General features: G+C 36.9%; 1 protein-coding gene across 1 annotated transcript in view; it reads left to right on the forward strand.

Annotated features, from left to right (window-relative positions):
• The window catches only part of PDE4B (phosphodiesterase 4B), a 391,091-nt gene that overhangs the window by 30,938 nt on the left and 334,556 nt on the right, over positions 1–25,597 (forward strand). The gene's annotated exons all lie outside the window — the stretch shown is intronic.

Raw genomic sequence — 25,597 nt, forward strand, 5'->3', positions numbered from 1 at the left:
GAAAGCAACAGCAACAGATCACAATTTGATTTGTAGTGTTTGCCAATTTCCATGGTATAAATACTCCTGCCATGACTGATTCCAGGCTCCCAATGTGATAGCAACTGGGCTGAAAAGTTTCTGAAACTTTAAGAAGTCAGCTTTCTTAAGCTGTGACAAGTCAGCTCCAGCACACCACTGGATACATGCTGCCCTACCTAGAATACTCTGTTTCCCAGATTCCCTCTCCTTTATTTTTATGTAGGCTTTTCTTTTTTTTAGCATATTTGAACCTCACAACTCCAAAAGTGCTGATTAGAACAGTAGTACTTTTGGACCTGAAACTGTGGGAGGTCTGCCTCCAGCTCCTGGAAGGGGGAGACTGTAAGTTCCTTTTGCCTCCCGGCCTGCCCAGCACCGTGAGGAATTTGCAGGCGCTGTCAGTGAAACCAGCGGAATTAGTGCTTCAGTGTCACTCATTGGCTCCCCTACAGAAAGGTTCCTCAGCTGCGAAATACAGTTTGCCTGTCAGCAGTGGGGAAGCACCTTTGAGGGAACAGCAAACACAGCTTCTCAGGGGATTTGAGACCAGGGCTCTGACATTCTCACCCACCATCCCCTGTCAAACTCTAGCCTTCCCTAAGCAGCAGAAGCAGCTGATTAATTCAGCGATGGGATGGTCTTACCCGACAGCTGCTGCCTGTGGTACCCTCCAGGTTCTAGCCGCCTGATCAGGGCTTCTCCTTAGCTTGTTCGCACTGGCCTGAGGCAGGTGCTGTCACTCTTATTTTTCATTTTTCATTCTTCAAATAACACAGTATTTTCCCCCCAAAAAGCAGAATCTTTCATCCCGACTTAGAAATAAGCTGGTTACCCAAGTTCATTAGTTTAACCTGGATTGTGCAAATGCATTCTTACCAGGAGCCTAGATTTTTTTTTCTTTTTCCCTTTTTTATTCCTATTTCTGCTTGTATGTATCTTTACACATTTTCAGAAATTGGTGGACTCTCAGAAGAATTCAATTCCTAACAGGCTCTCTAAAGCAATTTTCCTTGTTTCTGAGAAGTGATAAGAATGGGAGATATTTCCTCTGAAAATTCAGTATGTATTATTGTTACGTGATTTATATTGCACTTTTGCTGGGACAAAATTTATCCTGTGTCAGACATGCATGCACATATGCACATGTGTGCACCACACACACATGCACACACACACACACACGCACGCACTTTCAGCTGAAACAGAGTCACGTGAAATAGTGCTATACTTGTACAACTGTCCTTTTTAAGTGAATTGCTTAAATAGTTGTTTATTTACAAAAATCTTCCCAGTGTAGGTACAAAGCAATAAAATGTTTAAATAATTGAAAGTTTTCCAAGCAAATTATTCCAAAGTACTGCAAAAATTAAGGTACAAAAGACTGTAACTAAAGACTCTAAGTCTCAGCTTTCAGTAGACATGCATTAGAATAAAAAAGGTCAAGATTCACTGTTCCTGGTACTTTGGGTTGTAGCAAGAGTAATTAACTTTTCTAAACCATAGTGTGAAAATCAGTTCACTAAGAAATTCTGTGTGCTTACATTGTGTTCATTAGCGTCCTTGATAATGTAACATAATGATGACATGAGTCTAAGTAAAACATGGCTCATAAAGAAGAATGTATAAAGTGTCTGCTAAAGCATTGTTTAAAATCCTGGAGAAGCGTAAAAATTCTGCGTGTCTGATAGATGAGCGTCACTTCATTGGCAGCCAGTCAATAGATTGCTATTAGACCATTTAAAACCAAGTAACAGAAGAACACTTGCTGCTGTGGAAAGATATTCAGAATATACTGCTCAGCAGTGAAAACAAGCTATATAGCTTTCTAATATAAAGGGTGTCAAACATCTGGTGACAGAAGAACATTTGACTTTGGGTGGTGGGCATACGATATACCATACAGATGATGTATCATAGAATGGTACACTTGAAACCTATATAATTGTATTAGCTATTATCACCCCAGTAAATTTAATAAAAACAAACTTTATGATAACATCTTTTACCTGTGAGTGTGTGCTAGATAGAAGCCTAGGAAAGATAAAGACCAACATGGTCTCTTAACGGTGGTTATACCTGGATAGCAGGGATCAAGTCGCATTGCTTTGCTTTGGCCTGACATTGTCCCTTGCGCTCTGTTTCACTGCCTCGGGCGTGCTGGACTGTTTCAGTTAAAGGAAAAGTGATTCTCAATAAGCTTGCTGACTTCCGAAGGGGACAGAGTCAGACACAATTAACGAGAAGGTGAGGCATGTGTATATGCTGAAGGTATGTAGCGGGAGCACCTGAGTAACTCATGAAATCCCTGCCCTTGGTTTCAGAAAGGCGAGCAGGGCTGACCTGGAAGGGTGAGAACACCTTGGGCAACACGAGCTGATGCCTTCTTAAAGGGTTAAGGCATCGCATCCCCTCAGAGCAAAGAGAACAAAGCTTTCACAGTATTATTCATTAGAATTCAGCTTTGTGTAGCCCGGTTACACACTTCAGTGAAACCGGTGCGGGATCCTACTCTCGAAGGGTTACAAAGCACATATTGTTGTCCGAGTTAACCCAGAACAGAAAGATGGCATCCTTGGGGTAAACATTACGTTGCATTTTACATGGGGCAAACCACATGAGACACTACCATAGGTTTAAACCTTAAACGATTGTGAGCATTTCCAGGAATCTTGTCAGCTTTTTTTACTCAAAAATGAATGTTTTTATTTCCCATAAATTTAAAGCTTATCTGATGGGGAAGAAAATTTAAATGGAATATAAACATTGTCAACTATTATGGCCCCCAGTTAATGAATCAAGGTAACCAGGAATACATGTTTATAAAGCAAAAAATCTTCTTCACATTTTCCCCAAGTGCTGGGCACAGCACCTGACACATAACAGGCACTCTCCAAAGGTGCGTGTAAATGGACAGAACTGCAAATGTGCTTACCCCGGAGGCTCCAGGCTGTGCTTGCTGCTGAATGGAAGGTAATGATGGAAATAATGGGCAGAGAGGCCAGTGACTTGAGTTCTAATCCCAGCCCTTCTGTTAACTCAACATATGCCTTCTCTTTGTGGTTCCATGTGCCCATTTGTTAAAAAGGGGATTGGATTAGATTAACTCCAGGAGAAGTTTCTTTCATATTAAAGTACCTAAGATTCTAATGGATTCCTCAGGGTTTTGTTTTGTTTTGTTTTTTTCTTTCCCTCCCTATTGCCAAAACTCATGTATGCATTAACGTATCCCACAGATGCTTACTGAATGTCCTCTCTGTGTATAAGCTATTGCGTATGTCATACAGAATAGGTCTGCAAACAAGGCACACGCAGTCCCTGGCCTTGGGGTCCTTTCATCCAATGAGAAAGCTGTGTGCCCTCCTACTGGGCTGATTACATTTTCCTTATTGTTTCATTTTCCTTATTGTTTAAAGTACAAGCTTTTTCTAATGGGAAGTTATCCTTACAGGGGGAATTGTTTGTCATTATAGAGCTCTCTCTGAGGAGATAAATGGATTTAGAAGATTAAAAATATTTGTATTTCCTTGTTAATTCTTTGAATTGACCAGGCCAATGAAAAATTTAGTGTTGTCTAGCTTTTCAGTAACAGAGTCAGCAGACCACATTATTACAGTGGATATATATGTCTAAAATATAGGTTATAAGTTATATTTTATAAACTGTCATATTTTTAGTGTACAACAGTAAACTGAAGATTAAAAGGAATAGTTCAGTGACATATAGTGAAGGCATCTTTTCATGTAATTATGACCCAACCTGTATGTTTTTCTTTTGCTGTAAGATTATTCTTGATGCAAAGCATCTTGATCTTTTAATAAAATGGGGATACTTATACTAAAATAATCATAGCCACATTTTGGCATAGCATACATTTATTTTATTATTTTGATCTAATAGTGTATGTACTGAAACATTCACTCTAATTTTACCCAGGAAACATTCTACTTTCTTATGCTAAGTCTTATAGCTGGTTATGCTGCTATAACAAAGAACTCCAAACTCTCAGAAGCTTAAAACACTATGATTTTCTTCTTGCTCACACCACACGTTCAAACTTGGCTATGCATGAGCTAAATTTGTCTTAATCCTTCTGAGACCTGGGCTGATAGCAACCACCATCTCAAACATTTTCATAAGTGCAAGAGGACAAAGAGAGGTCTGCTAATGATTTTTTTGGTTATATACAGTTACAAATCATTGGTCTGAACTAGTCACACGTTTCATATTCTCATAAGGGGGACAGGAAGTGCTATCCTTCCATCTGCCTAGGAAGAAGGTAGCTGGGATACTTGATGAGTAACACTAATTACTGCTATCACAGCATGAAAGACTTGTTTTCAGGCATTAGCTCTTAATTTGCTAAGAAATCAATGAACTGTTGGCTCTCCTAGTCACTCGTTTACTTGAGAAGACTTTTTCTTTTTTGTTTCAAAACATTATCTTGAAAAGATCCCTTGCATTATATTATATATTGTTGAAATTTTATCAAAATTTAAAAATTTTAGATTTACTACATTTACAATGATGTGTAGTTCTACACTCTTGCCCATGGATATTAATCCCTTTATTACTGTGCTTTTCAAAAGCATTAAAAAAAGAAGTAAGTTCAGGTTATAATAGAGGCTTTGTTTTTTAATTCCTTCCCCCTTTGTGTTTTCATTAGACCTTTTCAGGGTTTTGCTTTGAAGTGCTATTTCAGTAATATTCTTTGACAGTACTCTAAGAATGCTTGTTCCTTTTCCATTCGAATGCAGTTCTGAGCCAGAGCAGATAGGAATTAGACAGAAACCCATTTCAGAATCAGAATAGTTCTAAATATTAATATCAAAGGTTCATTTTATTCAACATTCTTAGGTAGAAGAGTAAACAATGCATGAATGCTTTTCAGTGTTTACTTTACATCTCCAAACTAAAGCATTGTTTTTATATATATTAACAATTTTGTTCATTTACTTATTCAACAAATCTTTATTGTACTCCTACTGCAGTGGCACTCAGACTGATTTAATTATATGGATATAATTGAAAATTTATGAAGAGTTACAAGTATTTTTCTAAGTGAATTAAGCTTTAAGGGTCATAAAAATTCTGTTCTTTTATGTGAAGCTGGCAATGCAAGCCTAACAATGGGACACCCAGTGGCAGGGGCTAGACTATGTTCTTTTGCAGAGGAGTGATTGTGCATTGGGAAGATTATTGACTGGAGGTGCTAGTATGATATGTTGTGTTAAATATTCTGGGATCCATACTTTATTTACTTAACCAGCCAAAAGTGACCATGCACGTTATTCTTTGGTAGAAACTTAGGCTATAAAGATCACTAAGACACAGAGCATATTCTCATGGAGTTCACAGGCAACTGGGGAAAATAATATGTTAATGTTTAATTAACAAATACATAACATAAGTTTTATGGTGAAGGTACCTAGAGAGTACAGTGGAAATACCAAGAGGTTGTGGAAAACTAATCTGGAGGCGAAGGCGAAATCTTCCAAGAGTGGAGTGATGAAATGACAATTTAAGGTCTTGAGTGGAATTCCCTGGAGGTACAGGATGGAGAAGAGGACTGCAGACATAGCAAGCCGTGTGAGTGATTAAATGCATGGAAATGTGAAAACGTGTAGCTAGAGGACTGTGTACATGGGTATGGGGAGTGTTTGGAGAGGGTTGGCAGGAGATGAAGCTGAAAGGAAGCCCTGGGCAGGGCAGAACAGGACTTGGCTTGGGTTTGCCTCAGAAAGTATTACCTTCTAAGGATAAGAAAGGAGAGGCATTAACTGAAAGGATTTGAATTTATCTCATATGTTCTTGGGATCATTGAAACTTACAAAACAAGAGAGTGTTGTGGTCAGGTGGGTGTATTCAGAAAGGTAAGATTATAGTGGGGGCTAGAGAGGGAGAAACTAGAAACAGTGCGACCTGGAGGCACACGGAACTTGAATCTTGGCTTTATCAGCTTAATTCTCCAATGACTAGATTCTAGGCAATTGAGATAGGTGACTAATTCTTTTACTTTAATTTATAATATTATGACTGTGTGCTTAGAAAATGGCAGCTGGTCCTTTACTAGCTTGATGGCTTTTTCTACGTAAAACATCTCCCTGAAATTTTCTTTCAAGTGTTGATGCATTTGTTAGAAAGCAGCAGACATATTAGTAGCAGTCATTGCCTTCCTCGGCTATGAAAATCTATGGGGTACTGAGTTCTATTTAGGGATTCTATTAATAGGCACACTGGGGAGAATTCTAAGGGAATCATTTCATGAAGAGCCAAAGTGGCTTATATGCAAGAACCCATCAGTGAGCAAAGGAAAGAGTTGGGGGCATACATGTAGCCATCAGCAGAGTTTGAACAATGCTGCATAGTTGAAGTGAAGTGAAGTGCTGAGACTATTTATTGCAACTATTTCAAAAGTAGAAAATGATCGCCTCCCTGACAATGTTCACAGAGAATGCTGTTATCAGCGGTTTCAGCTGTTTTTGACAAATCAAGAGTAAAAATGAGGGGGAATGATTAGTGCCAAAATTGACTAACTTGAAATAATAGCCTCAAAAATGCCTAAGCAGGTGTTTCGCTCTATTACTTAGCTATAACTATATAAAATTTCAGAGCCTTTTGAAATGAGCATCATTGTCAATAATGAAACAAAGTAGGTCATAATCTTGTCTTCCTTTGGACTTTTAAATGCCATATCTTGTATCGTATGGATATAAAAGCCATTATCTGTGTTACCAAGAAATATCCCCCTTTGTTGCTTTTCTCTGTCTTGAAGTCACACTATTCTTTCCAGGAAGCCTGGGTAGAGACTCTGTCCAGGAACCTTTGTTAAAATTTTATTACTGTGCATTTGCTGGATTTTCTAGTTTTTTTGTGTGGTTTTTTTTTTAACTGATATATTTGATTTCGAAGTTCCTAAGCATTTAGGACCCTTGCACTTTCACATACAGGTATGTTTTGATGTGTACACTTTGTGGTCAGCTTGCCAACTGCTTTACAAATCAGCGTGCCATTTAGATGATCAGTCTCCCAAAAGGCTGGGAGATTATTTCTTCAAATGGCCTGCTGTGAGCGTGTGTGTGTATGTACAGTTCTCTATAATACCATCTCTTGCTATGTTACACAGAGGATTTTTCTGTTGCTTAGATTATGCATTTATTAAAGGTCTTGAGTTCTCGAGAAGTCCATGTTTTGAGTCTGAGGGTTATTTTTTTCCTGTGATGTTTTATAGGTCTAAATTCTTGAGAAGAGGTGTGGTAAAGCTGAATATTTCCCTGAAGAAGGGACAATTTATAATCTTCTAGATCAGTCTTTCTGGGATAAAAGTGGCTTTGGCCAAAGAATGATGATGTTCTTTAATTGGTGCATGTGGAATTGGATGAGACAGAAACACCCGAAGGTCTGTGCTATTTACCATAAAGTAGTGGAAGTGGAAGAAAAGGTATAAGGAATTTACATTCTATTGGATATACTCTGACTTTTTCTTCATGGCTATTTCTGGACAGCATTTTCAATATTTTCCTTTATTTAGATGCAATAATTAGTCTTCTTACCTTTTCAGTAAAAAGAAGAGAAAATAACACACTTTATTGTTTTTAACTTTTCTAGGACTGAACATTTATTGGATGTATACTTTGTGGCATGCATAGAGTTGAACGTGACAAATTGTTGCCTTAGAGAATTTCCAGCCCAGTGAATATTTTGTCTTGTACATGATTTTGATTGCATTTAGGTAAGGTTTTAGGAGCAAACTGTTCCCTTGGCTGAAAATGTGTGCCTTCTGTTTCTATCAGGAAAACCCAAGGCTAGCCAGCTTTGAGCATGAGCTAATTGACAACACTGGGGAAAAATATCGTCTCCAGAACTAAGCCCCCTTTTTCACAATTGGAAAGTAGCCCAGAATTATTCCATAATACAGTCCCACTTTCACAGAACTAAAATGAAGGTGAATGGGTGACAGAGAAATGCTTCAATTCATAGATAACAATGAATGAATGTAGGTTTACTAATGTAGCTATTCAAACTCAGTGACTATTTATATATATAGGTATAATATATATTTATATATAAGATAATATATACTTTATTTTATAGAGTAATTGATTTTTAGAGAAGAATTCTAGTTGGAGAAAGAACTTTGGAGGGAGGCAAAGCTGGATTTGAATAAAGCCTTTAGAAATTACTCATTTTCAGCTTTGAACCTTACCTTTCAGAACATGAGTTTAAGTGTACAATGGGAAATAAAAATACAGCGAAGTTATTGTAATATCTGTAAAGCTACTAGAACACAGTAGATGCTTATGAATTGGTAGCTAATTTTTGTTGTTGTTGTTAACTTATTTTTAATGAATATTGAAGTGCTATTGTGAACAAAAGGTTGCAGGAAGATATTGTGGGAGGAACACAAAGAGAAACAAAGTAAGACCTCTGTCTTTCAAAGAGCTTGCCACAGTTTAGGTGGGTAGATAGACCATTCATACATCAAACAAATCTGAAACAATCCTAATATAAAATATACAAAACCTTTGTAGCACAGAAAAGTAGTGCTGGAATAATTTTTATGTCACAAAGATGGAAATTCTAGATCACATTGGCCCCCTTCTTAATCTCTTTAGAAACTTTTGCCTAAATATGGCTATATTAGAATACTTTTATTTTAAAGACTTTAATTTTTAGAGTAGTGTTAGGTTTACAACAAAATTAAGAGGGAGGTAACAAAGATTCCCCATATAGCCCCTTCCCCCCCACAAGCATAGCTTCCCCTATCATCAACATCACCCACCAAAATAATACATAGGATGAATCTATATTGGTACATCATAATTACCCCCCTAAAAGTCTACATTTACCTTAGGGTTCACTCTTGGTATTATATATTCTATGGGTTTGGACAAATGTATAATGACATATCCATCATTATAATATTATGCAGAGTATTTTTACTGCCCTAAAAATCTTCTGGGCTCTGCCTATTCATCTCTCCCCATCACCTCACCCTGGCAACTACTGAGCTTTTTATTATTTTCATGATTTTGCCTTTTCCAGAATGTTATGTAGTTGGGATAATAGAGTATGTAGCTTTTTCAGGTTTACCTCCATTTAGTAATATGCATCTAAGGTTCCAATAGGATACTTTTAATAAACTCAAGGCTGTTCTTAAAAAGCATATCAATAACTGGTGTGTCCAATTACAATAAATAGAACTGTGCTTGTAATTATCCTAAGTTGCTTCAACTCAGTTCTATATTGAGTTCTCACTGTTATCTGCAATAGGTCCCAATCTCTAAACCGATGCCTTTGAGCTGGCTCCTTATGCAGGAAGCATTCCGATGTTAGGATGATTAGAGACGCTCGCAGTTGATCCCTCTACCCCCTTGGATGCTGCATTTCCTTATCCTTGACCCATGACAGAGGTTGCTAAGTGATCATAGCATTCTTTCCCACTGAATGCACCCTCAAAACCTTCTCATCTCAGTATTTAGGCAATCACAACCAATTTATTTGACTTGACACCTGAGATAACACCTATTTATCATATTAACCTAAGCATTTCTGAGTTTGAGAATGTCTGTGCTTACTAGCTTAACTGAAGGCTAATTCCTATAGCCTGGTAAATCTATACTTGGGAAATTTGACCTGCTAACTACGTAATTCTGCCTTTTCTTTCTTTTGGTTTCATTGTATGTTAGAATTCGATGAAAGCACGGTGGGATGCAGTGGTTCACAAACATTGGTATGCAGCGTAATCACTGGAAGCCTGGTTAAGGCACATTGCAGGGCCCCACCCTCAGGGTTTCTGATCCAGTAGGTAACAGTCTTTAAAAATAGGTCCAGAATACACTTTATGAAATATAACCCCAAGTGATACTGGTGGTGCCAGTTATGGGACCACAGTTGGAGAACCATTGACATAATGGAAAGGACACAAAATTATAGACAGAAAAACCTGGGAGCATCATTACTTTGACAAAGGGTAAGTTTCTTAAGGTATCTGGGCCTCAAATTTTCCTCTATGAATTTTTCTCTGTAATAGGACCTCATGGAATTATTTTAATTATTACAGGAGATATTTTAAGCATTTAATAAAAATAATCCTCCAACAAACGTTTCTTCCCTTTTTTATATGTTTTTGAACTTTGTAATTGAAAAAAAAATTAGCATTACTCTGGATATGACAGGGAAATGCAGACAGTGATGTATTGTTCTTGCTTTTTCTCCCAAGAAATGTTACAAATTCTAATCTTCAGAAACTCACTCTATGCTATTCTAAAAATGTTTTCTCTTTGCTATGAAAACCTTGCCCCAGACCCCGAGGAGAAAGTTTTATTTATTTAAACTTGGGAAATTAGACAAATGGTAAACTAGCAAGGGACTGTGTACAAAAGCTGAAGAGCCACATTGAGGCTGGAATTTCCCCCTTGGCAGGGACTACTTTAAAATGAATGAGATGAAGTCTATAACACTCTTTAGATCCTGCAAGGCAGTAGACCAGCCAGACATATGTACTAGATTGCATTGCAAATGCAGTGCCATTTACATTTTAAGTTGTAATTTGTTAATTCACGTGAATCCCCTTGCAAAATGTTTGATATGAACATTCACATCCTATAGGCCAGGGACTGAGTCACCAAGCTTGGAGGGATTGCCCCGTGATGCTGAAGAAGCTGGCTAGGCTCAGACTCCCGAGAAATTATTCATTCACTCAGGTCTTTCTCCTGCTTGGTTGCTCTTCAGTTTGCAAGGGTTTAATTTGTTTCCACAAAAGTATTTTCACATACATATTTTTAAATAGATTTCTGTATTTTTGTGTATTGTAATCTTAATAAAAAGACATCAAGGGTTTTTGTTACGAAGTATAATGTTATCTAAGGCAAAATAGTTCTTAATTATAGTGCAGTGTTTATGGACAACATAAATGATAGCTTAGAATTGAAAGGAGAATTACTATGTTTACCATTAATCTCCTTGACAACAAGCTCAGTGTTTTGAATACTAAATCATTCAGCATTTTATAAAGATTTAAGGGTCTGGAGCTCACTTTGACATTTCATTCTTTTATATACACCTGGGTTTTTAATAGGTATTCTTTAAAATCCTATTAAACATTGTCCCTTTAATAAATATTTTTGGCCTTCTAACTTGGTTGCATTTGAAATGTTTCTCCAATTCTTATCTTCATCGTCATCACCTTTATCCAGTATTTATTGAGCTGTGAAAAACTAGAAATCGAGTTCACAGGAACATTCTGAATACTTCATACCAAAATGAAGCTCCTTATTGGAGCTCCCTTCCAGAAAAGGAGCAATTCCCACGTCCCGGGCCTTCCCGCCTAAGGGACATACGCTGGCCCTGAGGCACGTTACCACCCCCGAGCTGCTCGCTTCTCGTTTTGAAATGGAAAGAAAGCCTTCTCAGCATATGGTATTCTGGAGAGACGCCTCCCCGCCTCTGGCGGAGCTCCTGCTTCTCCCTGGAGTCATGCTCCTTCCAGGGTTGCCACTGGGCTGTGACCCCAGGAAGGTCACAGGTTCATGTCTGCTCTGCCTCAGTCTGGCAGGGAGGTCCAGGCCGAGCGGTAGATAACCGCGAGTTCCCCGGCGGGTCGGTGAGGCTTTCAGAGGGACCCCAGCAGGGCTGGCTGGAAGGTCACCAGTAAGGGTGCATTCAGGACAGGCCTTACCCTTGCCTTTGGTCTGTCTTGCCATCCATGTCTTGCAGCATCTCTTCTCAGTGGCTTTAAAAAGTGAATTTGCTTGAGGACCTAGTTGAGGCAACTGAGAAGAGATGGTGTGTCCCAGGAGCAAGAATAAATGCTCTTGCAGCTTAACTAAGAGGCCTTTATTTAAGCTGACACTTATTAAACACCTACTGTATACTAGGCACTGTTTGAGGTGCTGGAATCAGTGTGGTAAATGAAACTAAAGGTCTTTGTCCTGGTGGAACTGTCATTCTGGTGGGCGTGACAGACAACACTATCAGAGAGTGATTGATGCTGTTGGGGAAAGAAAGGGAGGAGGCGCTGTTTTACATGAGTAATTCTAGGGAAGCCTCTCGAAGCGATGTGTGAACAGGTTTCTATAGGAAACGTGGGAGAGATCGAGAGAGAGAGCTCTCCAGGCTGCGGTAAAACAGCCCCTGAGGTGTGTATGCTCAGCCACGAGACAGGCCAGGTGTAACTTCTATTTTATTTCAAATAAGAATGCTTTGTTAATCAAATGATACACATCTGTATAACATACATTTGAAAATATCACAATAGGAAAAAGAGCCATCACCACTTTAAAGATGTGAGTGTAATGAAGGCATAAAATAATATTTTCTGTCATGAATCTTTTTCCCAGTAGAGCCAGCCCAGGGTTAAAACAATACACTTCATACATAACATACTGTAACTGCTTTTTTTGACAACTGAAAATGTACAGAAAATGCTGTTTTGACTGTCTATCTTTAGTCTTCAGCTGTTGCTGTCACGATTCAGAAATTTGGATCTCTGCCTTAGGGGCGCATTTCCCTAGATGTAAAAAATAATCTGATGGCATCTAAGGCCGTAATCATAGGCTGTGATTTTAGAATATAAATCACTTGCTACAAAGGGGGAAGGGCATTCCTTTCCTTTTTATTTGAGTCTTATTTATGTTATCAATATGCTTTACTGTGAATTTGTTTATATTTTCATAAAGATGAAATTTTCTTTGGCTTTTGTGTGTGGCAAGTGGTGCCTGCTAATTTTACTGGATTCTGTACCAATTGAATCCCAAAATGTGTCTGGAAATCCAGAAAACTGGTTAGAGCGCCTTCCCCATGCACCAAAGTTATGGGTTCCATCTATCTCCCATCAGGGCACATACAAAAAATCAATTATATATATAAAGAATCCCTAGATTTTACTTTGGGGGTTGGTGTGTGGAGGTCCCTTAACTCTAAGGTGGTACTTACTAAAAATGGACCTGCCCTCCAAATAGAGAAAAAATTTAAAGATGGTAAACAAATATAGTATCATTAAGAATTTGTTTTTCCACTTCAAAATTTCCAAATTACCAAAAATAAAGTGGAACTATTCGTTACAGCTAATGTAACACAAACGAAACAGTTTAAAATCTGAGCCAAGAATTGGCAAAATCAGTATAGATTTTATAGCAAAACACAGTAATGATAACCAAGAGAATTAATTTTCTAAACCAGGAGTCCCAAAACATAAGCCTCAGGGCTGTCTGTTAGAAGCTAATACAGGCTAGAAATAGAATCATAGGAGGATATTTAAATATTTAATATTTTAGATCAGAAAGAAAAGGAGGTATGTGAGAAAAATTTCTAACTTTTAATAACATGTTAAAATAAATTCTAATTTTGAGTTGCAAATGAATGAATACACTAAGGGGCATTAAGCCAATCTTCCCTTCCAAAGTTGACTTAAAACTGAAAAGGGTGCATTCAGATAAAGTTATTTTTAAATAATGCATTAGAGAAATTAGTTGCTGTCTGGGTGAAACTAATCATTTTTGTTGCATATTCAAATTATTTTGTATTGTCCTGAAGTATGGCATTTATAGAGAAGCAATTCCAGTTTCAGGATATAACATATGTTGTTTGTGTACTGTGGACTTTCTTTATATTTAGGGCATATCCTTATGTTTTCTTCTCATTTTTTCTTTGCAATGAGTATAGTGGATTAAAGCATGAGTTTTGAAGCTCAGTGGCTTTGGGTTTGAATTTTTACTAGCTGGCTGATCTTGAGTAATTCAACCTACCTTTCTGTGATTCAGTTTGTTCATCTGTAAAGGGTAGATTATATTCTTCAAAAAGGTATTATGAGGTTTAAACGTGATAATAATGTGTGCAAAGGGCCTAGTACATAGTAAGCTCTTAATAAATACTATTTACTTTATCTTTTCCCCCAACTTATCTTTTTTTTTTGTCCCCCACCCTCTTGAGCAAGTCCAGGAAAAGATCCTTCCCTCACAGCCCTTAGAAGGAACCAACTCTGCCAACACGTTGATTTTGAACTTCTAGCCTCTAAAACTGTAAAACAATAAGTTTCTGTTGTTTAATAGCATAGCCTGTGGTACTTACTTACAGCTGCCCTAGTAAAGTAATAGAGATTTTGGTACCAAGAAATGGGCTGCTACTGTAATAAATACTTAAAAATACGAAAGTGGCTTTGGAATTGAGTTGTGGGTGGAGACTAGAAGAGTTATGAAGCACTTGACAGAAAAAGCCTAGATTGCCTTGAGGAGACTTGGTAGAAATATGAATATTAAAGGAACTTCTGTTGGGATCTCAGATGGAAATGAAGAACTGTAAGAAAAGTCATCCTTGTTATAAAGTGGAAAGAAGCACAGAGCTTGGCTAAGCTGTGTTCTAGTTTTTATGTGGATAGAAAGTAAAAATTGTAAGTGACAAACTTGGAATTTTAACTGAGGATTTTTCTAAGCAAAGTGCTGAAGACACAACTTGGTTTCTCCTTTCTGCTTATAGTAAAATGCAAGAGGAGGGAAGTAAATTGAAGAAAGAATTGTTAAGTAAAAAGTAACCAGGACTTAAAGACTTGGAAAATTCTCAGCCTATTCATATTCCCCAAAGGCAAGGGAAGTAAAGAAGAAAAAATAAATGAATGGGACAATATCAAACTAAAAAACTTGTGCACAGCAAAAGAAACTGCCAACAGTGCAAAAAGACAACAAACCAAATGGGAGAAGATATTTGCAAACAGCACCTCTGACAGGGGTTAATATCCAAAATGTATAAAGAACTCATACAACTCGACACCAAGCAAACAAACAAACAAACAAACAATTCAATAAAAAATGAGCAGAAGGCCTGAGTGGAGACCTCTTCCAAGAAGACATACAAATGGCCAACAGATACATGAAAAGATGCTCAACTTCACTAGCATTTAGGGAAATGCAAGTCAAAACTACAATGAGACACCGCCTCACACTGTTAGAATGGTCATTGTGAACAAGATGAGTGATACGTGTTGGAGAGGTTGTGGAGGAAAAGGAACCCTCCCTCGCTGCTGGTGGGAATCTAGGCTGGTGCAGCCGCTATGGAAAACAGTTTGGAGGCTCCTCAAAAAATTAAGAATTGAGTTACCAGATGACCCAGCAACCCCTCTTTTGGTATCTACCCCAAAATTTTGAAAACATTTATTGGCAAAGATATATGCATCCCTATGCTTGTCGCAGCATTCTTCACAGTGACCAAGACATGGAAGCAACCGAAGTGTCCTTTGATAGAGGCCTGGACAAAGAAGATGCGGTGCATGTGCACGGCGGAATGCCGCTCGGCCGTGAGACATGTATGGGATATAAAACTGAGAGCAACAAATGAACAAACAAAAACAAACAAAAACTCATAGACACAGACAGCAGTAGGTGGTTACCAGAGGGAAGGGGGGTAATAAAAGGTAAAGAGGGTCAGATACGTGGTGACAGAAGATGATCTGACTTTGGGCGATGGGCACACAAGGCAATAGACAGATGATGTACCGTAGAAATGTCCCCTTGAAACCTATGTAATCTTATTAACCAATGTCACCCCAATAAATTTAATAAAAATAAAAACTAAAATAATAATAAAAGAGTAAATGTTCAGTGTTAAGAATATATATATGTATTCCTAGAGAAATAAAGTATAACTCAAGGACCCTCCCCCTCCCCAAAATTAAATCATGCTGAATGAAAGAAGCTGGTCACAAAAAGTACTGTATGATTCCATATATATGACATTATTAAAATGGTAAAACTATAGGAATGGAGCATAGATAAGGATCGCAAGGGACTGGGAGTGGGAGGAGAATATGACTATAGAGGTAAAGCACAAGACAGTTTTGGGGGCAAACAGAACTGCTCTGTATCCTAATTGTGATAGTTTTTACATGAATCCACATGTTAAATTTCATAGAAAACTGCACCAAAAGGTAAATTTTGTATGATAAATTTAAAAATAAAACAATAGAGGCACAAAAGTAACTAAGGGTGCTTTACAAAAATATACATTCCATTTAAAAGTCTTTGCTACAAATCTTAGCATGCTTATATCACCAGTCTTGGATTTTATATAAGCTAATATTGTACTGTTTCGATGGTATAAAATATTTATGTGAAATTAAATTTGAGTTACTTCTTAGTACTAGAACTTCATAGCCAGTCTTGATAGATAAAATTCTATTTTTTTCACTATAAATCAAAAATCCATTACATTGTTATTGAATTTTTAAAAATTTCTGATATGAACAGAAATTAACAGAATATGTAGTAAACAATTAAGTCTTGAAATTAAGTGAGTCCATCTTGCTCTGATCTGTTATTTTGGAATCATTTTCTATAGTCATATCTATTCTGTACTGTTTTTAGACTCATACTATTAAAATATTAATTTAAGAAAATACTGTTCCTGTAAAATAGCTTGCAAGTATACACTTAAACATAAAACGAACTCCTGAATATTATTCTCTTTTTAAGAGCAATGGAGTGAATTTGATTTAATTTTATATGTGCTATGCTCTTTCTATGATCTCTGTAGTATCATAGTTAATTGATTTTACACAAAGCATTATTTACATTAAAAAATTTAACTATAGATTAATACTATACCATTTTTTCTTACCTATTTCACAGAAGACTCCTGACAGGGTAGAAAATAATAAAAAGATAAAAGCTCATTTTAGGTAAAGAGGTTTTCCCAAATGTGCCTTTGTTTTTAACATATTTGTCCCTAATAGCCTATTCATCTGAAATCATCCTTTTCGGTAATTTGCTGACAGGTTAGTATTATCTTTGGGAACTGCAGTGCCCCCTTTTAATGCAGATTTTAAAACACCTACCATAGGAAAGGTTTCTCTTCTTACATTTAGGTGTATGAATCATCCTTTCTAATATATCTTGATGTTAACAGTGACCTAGGAAACAAAGAGAAGAACCTCCTTAGTATTTTTGTCTGTGCAATATGCCTTCACTGAATGTGTCTTGTGAAAGAAGCACCTAATTACCCTGCCCAAACCAGAAAGCATTGTGAGAAGAGGCCCTAGCAAGTATATCCCACTTGTACACCGCCTAATGAGTAGAGATTGCAACACATAGGTATTGTGCTTCTCTACTGCACTGAGGATGTGAAAAATAATAATGACAATAATAATATTTTAAAAGAACAAAGAAATGCTAATTAAAGTGTCAAACAGAGCCAACCTGCTATGATTTAGGAAGCTCGTTTAAGAATCTTTTGTAAGTTTAAGTACAAGCAATTAGGATATTAACTGGACTAGCCCTCAAGACAGTAAGAAAAATCCAGGACTAATATGAGGGCATGATTTGGGGCCTACATTAATTTTCTACAAATATTTTCAATAAATAAATATTAATTAATCAGCATGTAATATCAAGCTCCAGAGATATTCCTTGGAGAACTTATAGGTTAATTCAGGATACACACACAAATATGTACTGTGATATATGACAAAACATTCTGAGAGATGAATTCCATGCTGGCGGAGTACAGATGGTGTCAAACAGCTGACTCTCCCTATGGAAGTTGGGAAAGATTTCACTGAATAGTTCTCATTTGAATTTTAACCTTAATGGATGAGAGATAGTATTGTTGGCAAAGAAAATGGAGATGTAACTTCAGACAGTGAAAATACATAAAATAATATATAAAATTATGAAAGGTTTACTGCTTAATGCTGCTACAGCTAGCTCTTGCTCTAATTAGAGATAGTTTGTTCCATTTTAGTCTGATGTCCTACTCCTTTATCTTATTCTTCACTTAGAAGATCATTCATTTATTCATTCATCAAATACTTATTTAAATACCTGCCACACTAATCCTTCTTGAACTCTTTCAAATAAAACAGAAGAGGAGGGAATTCTTCCAAATCCATTTTGTGAGGCCAGCATTACCCTGATACCAAACCCAGATGAGAATGCCATAAGGAAAGAAAATTTAAGGCCAATATCCCTGATGAACACAGATGCAAAAATCCTCAACAAAATATTAGCAAAAAAATAGTAGCAAACAGAAATCAGTAATACAGCAAAAGGGTCATACACCATGAACAAGTGGGATTTATTCCAGGAACAAAAATATGATTCGACACACACCAATCAGTCATCATGACCCGCCACATTAACAAAATAAATAATAAAAATCAAATGATCATCTCAATAGATGCAGGAAAATGTCAATATTTACAGATGATGTGATATTATATATAGAAAACCTCAAAGACTTCATCAAAAATTTGTTAGAATAAATGAATTCAGTGAAGTTGCAGGATACAAAATTAAAACACAAAATTTTGTTGTGTTTCTATACACTAAAAACAAATTATGAGAAAGAAAAGAAAAATAAAGAAAACAATCCCATTTACAATTGCATCAGAAGAATTAAATACCTAGGGATAAATTTAACCAAGAAGTTGAATTTAACCACAGATTTTGCATCTGTGTTCATCAGGGATATCTGTTTGCTACTATTTTTTTTGCTAATATTTTGTTGAGGATTTTTGCTTCTGTGTATATTGAAAGCCAGGAGACATTAAGGAAAGACACTGAAGAGACACAAATAAATGGAAAGGTATTTTGTGCTCATGGGTTGAAAGAATACTGTTAAAATGCCCATTCTACTAAAGCAATCTGCAGATTCAATGCAATTCCTATCAAAATTCCAATTGCATTTTTCAAAAAAGGAAATAGAACAAATAATTCTAAAATTTTATGGAACCATTAAAAACCCTGAAGAACCAAAACAATTTTGAGAAAGAAGAACAAAGCTGGAGGCATCATACTCCAGTAATTTAAAACAATATTACTGCCCCTTAGTATTTAGAACACTATGATATTGGTATAAAACGGACACATAGATCAGTAGAACAGAATAGAGAACCCCAAAATAAACCCATATGTATGGTCAATTAATTTATGACAAAGGAGTTAAGAATATACAGTGGAGCCCGGCTGGGCGTGGCTCAGTGGTTGAGCATTGACCTATGATCCAGGAGATGGCAGTTCGATTCCCGGTCAGGGCACATGCCCGGGTTGCGGGCTTGATCCCCTGTTGGGGGGCGTGCAGGAGGCAGTTGATCAGTGATGACTCTCTCATCATTATCTCCCTTCCTCTCTCTGAAATCAATAAAGATATATTTAAAAAAAAATAAAAAAATTATATATATATATATATATATGTGTATATATATATATATACACACACACACACACACACACACACACACACACACACACACACACACACACAGTGGAGAAGACCTTCTCTTCAACAAATGGTGTTGGAAAAACTGAACAGCCCATGAAAAAGAATGAAACTGGACCAGTCTCTTATACCATACATGGAAATTAACTAAATATGGATTAAAGACTTGAATGTAAGACCCCAAACCATAAAACTCCTATAAGAAAACATGGGCAGTAAGCTGCTTGACAATGATTTTTTGAATCTCCGCAATGATTTTTTCTTTAAATTTGACACCAAAAGTAAAAGCAACAAAAGCAAAAGTAAACAAGTAAAACCACATCAAACTAAAAAGCTTCTGCACAACAAAGGAAGCCATCAACAAAAAGGCAACCTACTGAATAAGAGACAATATTTTTAAATCATATATCTAGTAAGGTTTAATATATAAAATACATAAAGAATTCATACAGCCCAGCCGGGTGTGGCTCAGCGGTTGAGCGTTGGCTTAGTACCCAGGGGATTGGGGTTCGATTCCTGGTCAGGGCACATGCCCGGGTTGCGGTCTCGATCCCCAGTAGGGAGCATGCAGGAGGCAGCTGATCAATTTTCTAGCTCTTTCTCTCCCTCTCCTTTCCTCTCTCTGAAATCAATAAACATCTATTTAAAAAAAAAAAAAAGAACTCATACAAGTCAATGGCAAAAAAATTTTTTAAATGGGTAGAAAATCTGAATAGACATTTTTTCCAAAGAAAATATACAGATGACCAACAGGTACATGTAAAGATGCTCAGCATCACTAATCATCAGGGAAGTGCAAATTAAAAGTACAATGAAATGTCACTTCACACTCGATAGAATAGCTACAATAAAAAAGACAAGAAATGATAAGTGTTAGCAAGGATGTGGAAAAAAGGGAACGTGTGCACCCCTGGTGGGAATGTCAATTGGTTCAACCACTATGGAAAATAGTATGGCAGTTCCCTGGGTAATTAAAAAAGATGTATGCATCCCCATGTTTATTGTACTATTGTTTACAATCGTCAAGACGGGGAAACAGCTTGTGTTCATTGATGAATCAATGGATAAAAAAATTGTGGTGTGCACATATACAATAAAATATTATTCAGTCACAAAAATGAATGAAATCTTTCCATTTGTGACAACATGGGTGGATCTTGAGAGCATCATGCTATGTGAAATAAGTCAGATAGAGAAAGACAAATATCATATGATTTCTCATATGAAGACTCTGAAAAGAAAACAAGCTCATAGATACAGAGAACAGATTGATGGTTGCCAAAGATGGAGGGTAAGCTGTGGAAGAAATTTTTTTAAAAAGCATGGGTTGGGGACTATAAAATTCTTGGTGGTATTTACCACCCTGCCCCCATACACACACCTTAAAAAATCTACCCTACTATATGGCAAGTACCATCCTGGGAATTGCGATTATAAGATTAAATAAAACAAAGTCCTTGCCCTCATGAAACTTAAATTCGTGAGATAATAAATGATAATAAACCAGTCACTAAGTAATACATACATACATTCACAAGTACTTTGAAGAAAAATAATGCGCAACCAGGGAGATTGTAGTTTTAAACAGGGTGATTAGGGAAGACTTCATCAAGCAAGTATATTTCAGCAAACCCTGGAAAGAGATGAGGGGGACAAACCATGTATACGTAGATCTTGGGAAAGAAGAAACTTTCAGGACATATTCAATGAACAGAAATGAGGCCAGGGAGGCTGGAGCAGAAAAAGCTAGTGGGAGAGAAAGAGGTGAAGCCAGAGAGGTACTGAGGATGGAGAAGAGTTAAATAGGGCCTCCTAGGCCATGGTGGCGACTTTTGCTTTTACTCTGAGTGTAATGAGGAGTCACTGGAAGGCTTTCTTTTCTTGAATAGGACCATCTCTAAGAACCATATGATAACATGCTTAAGCATCTAAGGTACAAATTTTCCAACTTCCCCTTAGGATTCAGGTGACATTGCTAGGTGGCACAGGTTAAAGCTGATCTTTCTGGAATACCATTCTACCCATGATGAGTAATACAATAGTATCATGTGGATAAAAGTGTAGCATTCACATCATCTTATAAAAATAACATGTTAGATAATTTCAGGCTCAAGTGCTTGTGATGATATACTTTTAGTGACATGACTGACCACCCTGGGATCATGCATTCTCTCTTCTGTCTCATTAAGTATCTATTGTTATAAAAAGCTTGGTGTAGTATCAGCTCCTTAAAAGCTATGCAGGTTTATGTCTTAATTTTCTCATCTGAAAATGGGCAAAATGATGTGCATTCAGTCTACAAATATTTATTGAGTATCTACTCCGTGCCAGACTCTGTTCCATATTTTAGAAATGAACAATACTCAGTCCAGCCCTAACGGACATCATAGTTTAGTACCATGGGGAATTCAACAGTGGCTTCAACAGCACTTGTCTGATATGTTTACAACGAGGACTGAATGAAATAATTTATATTAAAATGCTTACAACAATATCTGGCGCAAAAAGGTATGCAATAAATGTAAACTACTTCTCCATAATCCCTTAATTCTTAAGAATGGTCAAGTTAATCATTCCTTCCCAAGATGGCTAGACAACTATTCCCATTCAGTTGAATGTCAAACTTCTTTCATCGTATTAGAATACATTTCTGGTTCCATTTCTTCACATTGAAATCTAGAAATTGGGAGATGTTACTATCCATGGTGAGTAGATACTCTGTTCAAAGAAGCTGCTGTTTTTAAAGGATCTACTCAGACCCTTTAATAAAATTTTATTATTAACTTATTCCCTTGCCTGACTACAAGAAGAGCTTGCCTATTTTTAATCGAATAGAGTCTAATGGCTGTGCTCAGTTGGTATGTTGTTTTAGAAAAAGAGAACTGGATAGTGATATAAATATAGACATAAACAACAATAGTTTAATTCTGTTGATATTGATAGTCTTAAATCTATCCCTCTTTAAAAAGAAACGTCTGAATAAACTCTATCTTCTCAAATGTCCGGCCTTGTATTTACAGAATCTGCAGTTTTATGTCTTTAAATTACTTTAGTTTTATAATGATAGTTAAAAATTGGTCACTCAGTTCTGAGAAAATTTATTCCAGGTAAATTTTAAAGTCTGAAAAAGAATGTAACTATTTTTATTTAAAATAATTTTATTACACAGCTATTACTTAAAGTTAACAATGTTATACTTACAGTGTAAATTTATCATTTTGTTTGGTTGTACTTAATTTGCTTTCCATTTCAATTCAGTAAAAAATTATCAATTTGTCCATAGTTCTTATAAATTGTACCTTATTGATTGTTATTGACCATATAACTCTACTCAGATCCTTTAATAAAATTTTATTATGATAATTTTTTTTTAAGGTACATTTTTATTGATTTTAGAGAGAGAGGGAGGGAGAGGGAGAGAGAGACAGAAACATCTATGAGAGAGAAACATGAATCAGCTGCTTCCTGCTCTCCCCTTCCTGGGGATTGAGCCCACAGCCCAGGCATGTGTCCTGATTTGGAATCAAACCAGCAACCTCTTGATTGATGTTCAACGACTGAGCCACTTTGGCTGGGCTATTATGATAAAATTTTAATTCTTGTAGCTTAGATGGATGTGGATACCAGGAATTTCATTATAAAAGTGGAAACATAGTTATAATTGAAATTCTCAAATCATTCTTAAGGGCAATTATCTGCACACTAATAAACTGACTCAGAATTACTCATTTCTTCCTTTGAGGTGTCAAGAGTTAAACATTACATGTGTATTGGAAGGTTTTCAATTTGGTTCTTTAGCGCCTTCCTAGCCACTCAGAAGGATGCACAAACTCTGTTTACTTTCTTCTTGGCTTTTCCTCCTGTTCTTCTGGCGCTTTCTCTCAAAACAGTATATTCTTGGCTGAAATAAAGCAGGAGTGTATCTGCTTTTACTGTGATCTTGTTTACTTTTTCTTAGATACCATCTCCTGTTTTCTACTGTCAAGAGTCATCTTTGATTTCAATATTTAACAAAGTGTCTAGTTTTTCTTTGGCATTTTGATTCTAGAAACAAATCTTCATGCATTTACCTGTAAACATGAATTTCCTCCTCTCAGATGTAACTAATTTAGACTTTAAAGTAGTCTGATTATCTTTTAAGTCCTGCATTTCAATTGTCTTGAGTATTCCTAAATGTTATCTGGAGTAGGAAGAGTTAACAGACTTTACATATTTTTAAGAATTTTATTTCTTAAGATTGTTCTCAAAATTCCTTTAACTGGGACATTGGCTGTCATAGTAGGCAGAGTGAAAAGAGTAATGTGAAATGTCACATAATGTCACATAAATTGACAATAAGAATTGGAAAGTAATTATAATTGCACCATTATGCTACTGCTTTAAGTAAGTTTATGTCAACATTTCCTTACTTGAACCCCAGTTTAGATACAGCTAAATCTGGGTTATGAAATTTGCCATAATTTGGGGGGGAAAAATTCTTAAATGCCTACTGTATTTTAGCAGTCTTAAAGAGTGAATATGAAAAAGACCTTAGTGACTTCCAATTGCTATTTTATATTTTTCAAATAAGTCACTGTGAATATCATCAGGATATCACATGTTCTCATGTCCCAGCTTTAAATCACATTATTGTTGAAGAAAAGTCTTAACTTTGTTTTCATAATGCAGTAAATAGTAGACAGCATTAACCATATTTCCCCCATGATATTACTAACAACCTGCTCTTAAATAGGGCAATTAAAATATCTTCAAATGTATAAAGAACATGTCCTGGGACCTCACTGCACAAAATGACTATTTGACCTCTTTGTATCATATAATGAAAGAGCACTCAACTGGGAATCAGAAAGCCTGACTTCTTGCTTTAGCTCTAATATCAACTACATATATGACTTTGAACAAGTCACTAAAGTTCTCTAGATCCGTTGTTTTGTCTTTGAAATGAGCTGAACAAGGTGATTCATTTCAACTGTAATATTCTATGACTTTGCATTTGTTCATGATATATTTTTAATGTATTATTGAAATATTGATATCTTTCCAAAGTAGTACCTGTAAACTAGGAGTATATACCCTTCCTATTATGTTAGAATCACTTTCCCCAAGGGCTGGTGTGGGATTTATATTGTCTGCTCTTTTTCAGCCCTTTAGCTACTCAGCCAGAGTATATGACATACATTAATGACTTTATAAAGGTGCAGGAGAGGAAAAAACAAACGTCTCCCTTTTTCACTGAAGTCTTACTGTGAATCTTAACTGTCACTCCTGCTGGTCAGCCCTAGTTCCTATTTGCCAACTTTGTGTGAGATCAGAGTGGCCCTGGTGGCAGTCATTGTCTGTACAGGCTTTGCTCAACATCCGTACACTTCAAGCGCCATAGTGTTCTTTTTATTTCCGCATGCCTTTTACAGTATAGAAGCTGTAGGCTTCAGGTGACTGATATACTTTGGAACTTGAGACTTTTTTTTGGACTCTCCTGCCCATATGTCTCATTTCCATGCCTTTGTGAACAAAATATACACATACATACACACACACACACTTGCAAGTAAATATATCCACACGCAAGCACTACTTGTACACCTGCGTGCACACACACAAGCACATGTATAATTCTTGACCTTGGACTCCCACTTGAACTGGGAGTTAGTGCCTCCATTTCCATCCTGGGAAGCTCTGGTTTTCAGAAGTGACTTTGTATCGAACAGAGAGGCTGCTGTGGGCAACCCATGAACAATGAGCTTAAACAGAAGAATGAAGGTAATATTTGTTAGAATAAAGATTAGCTTAAAACCCTCAGGGGACTGAACCAAATCCAATGTTTTCCTGTTAGCTGACACTTTTTATATTGATGCTGTCTTGGATCTTCTGGAGAAGGGAGGGAAAAAACAACAACACAAACTTCAGCAAATCAGCTCTTTCATTCAGCCGTGGAATTTAGGGGGCTGTTTTCGCTAGGCTTTTTGACAGCCCCTGATTTAATGTTTTCCCTGGGGGGAGGACGGGAGCTTCACCGTGTGGAAATCTGAGCCTGGGGAGCGCTGCTGGGGGACACAGAGCGCAGTTGTTTCAGTCACCGGGCCAATGAGCCTCCGGGGGGCGGAGTTACTGTTGGGGGCCTTTCCCCACGAGCTAATTCTCAATGAAGACTTGAGACGCGCGCGGACCGGCTCCGGGTCTGCTCTTTGTGAGAACAGAACAAGTGGCTAGGTGACCAGGGTTTTGCTGCCTGCCCGTTGGTGAATGCAGCTTGTTTGGTAAGATTTTTAAAAAATATGCACGTCAAGGATTGATCAGAAAGCCTTATGACTATTTCATGAGCTGATCCGCTCCACTGAATGGATTCCGTGAGTGTCAGCGTGTAGCCTGCGGA

Source organism: Miniopterus natalensis, chromosome 9 (assembly GCF_054644295.1).
Source record: "Miniopterus natalensis isolate mMinNat1 chromosome 9, mMinNat1.hap1, whole genome shotgun sequence".
Lineage (NCBI taxonomy): Eukaryota > Metazoa > Chordata > Mammalia > Chiroptera > Miniopteridae > Miniopterus > Miniopterus natalensis.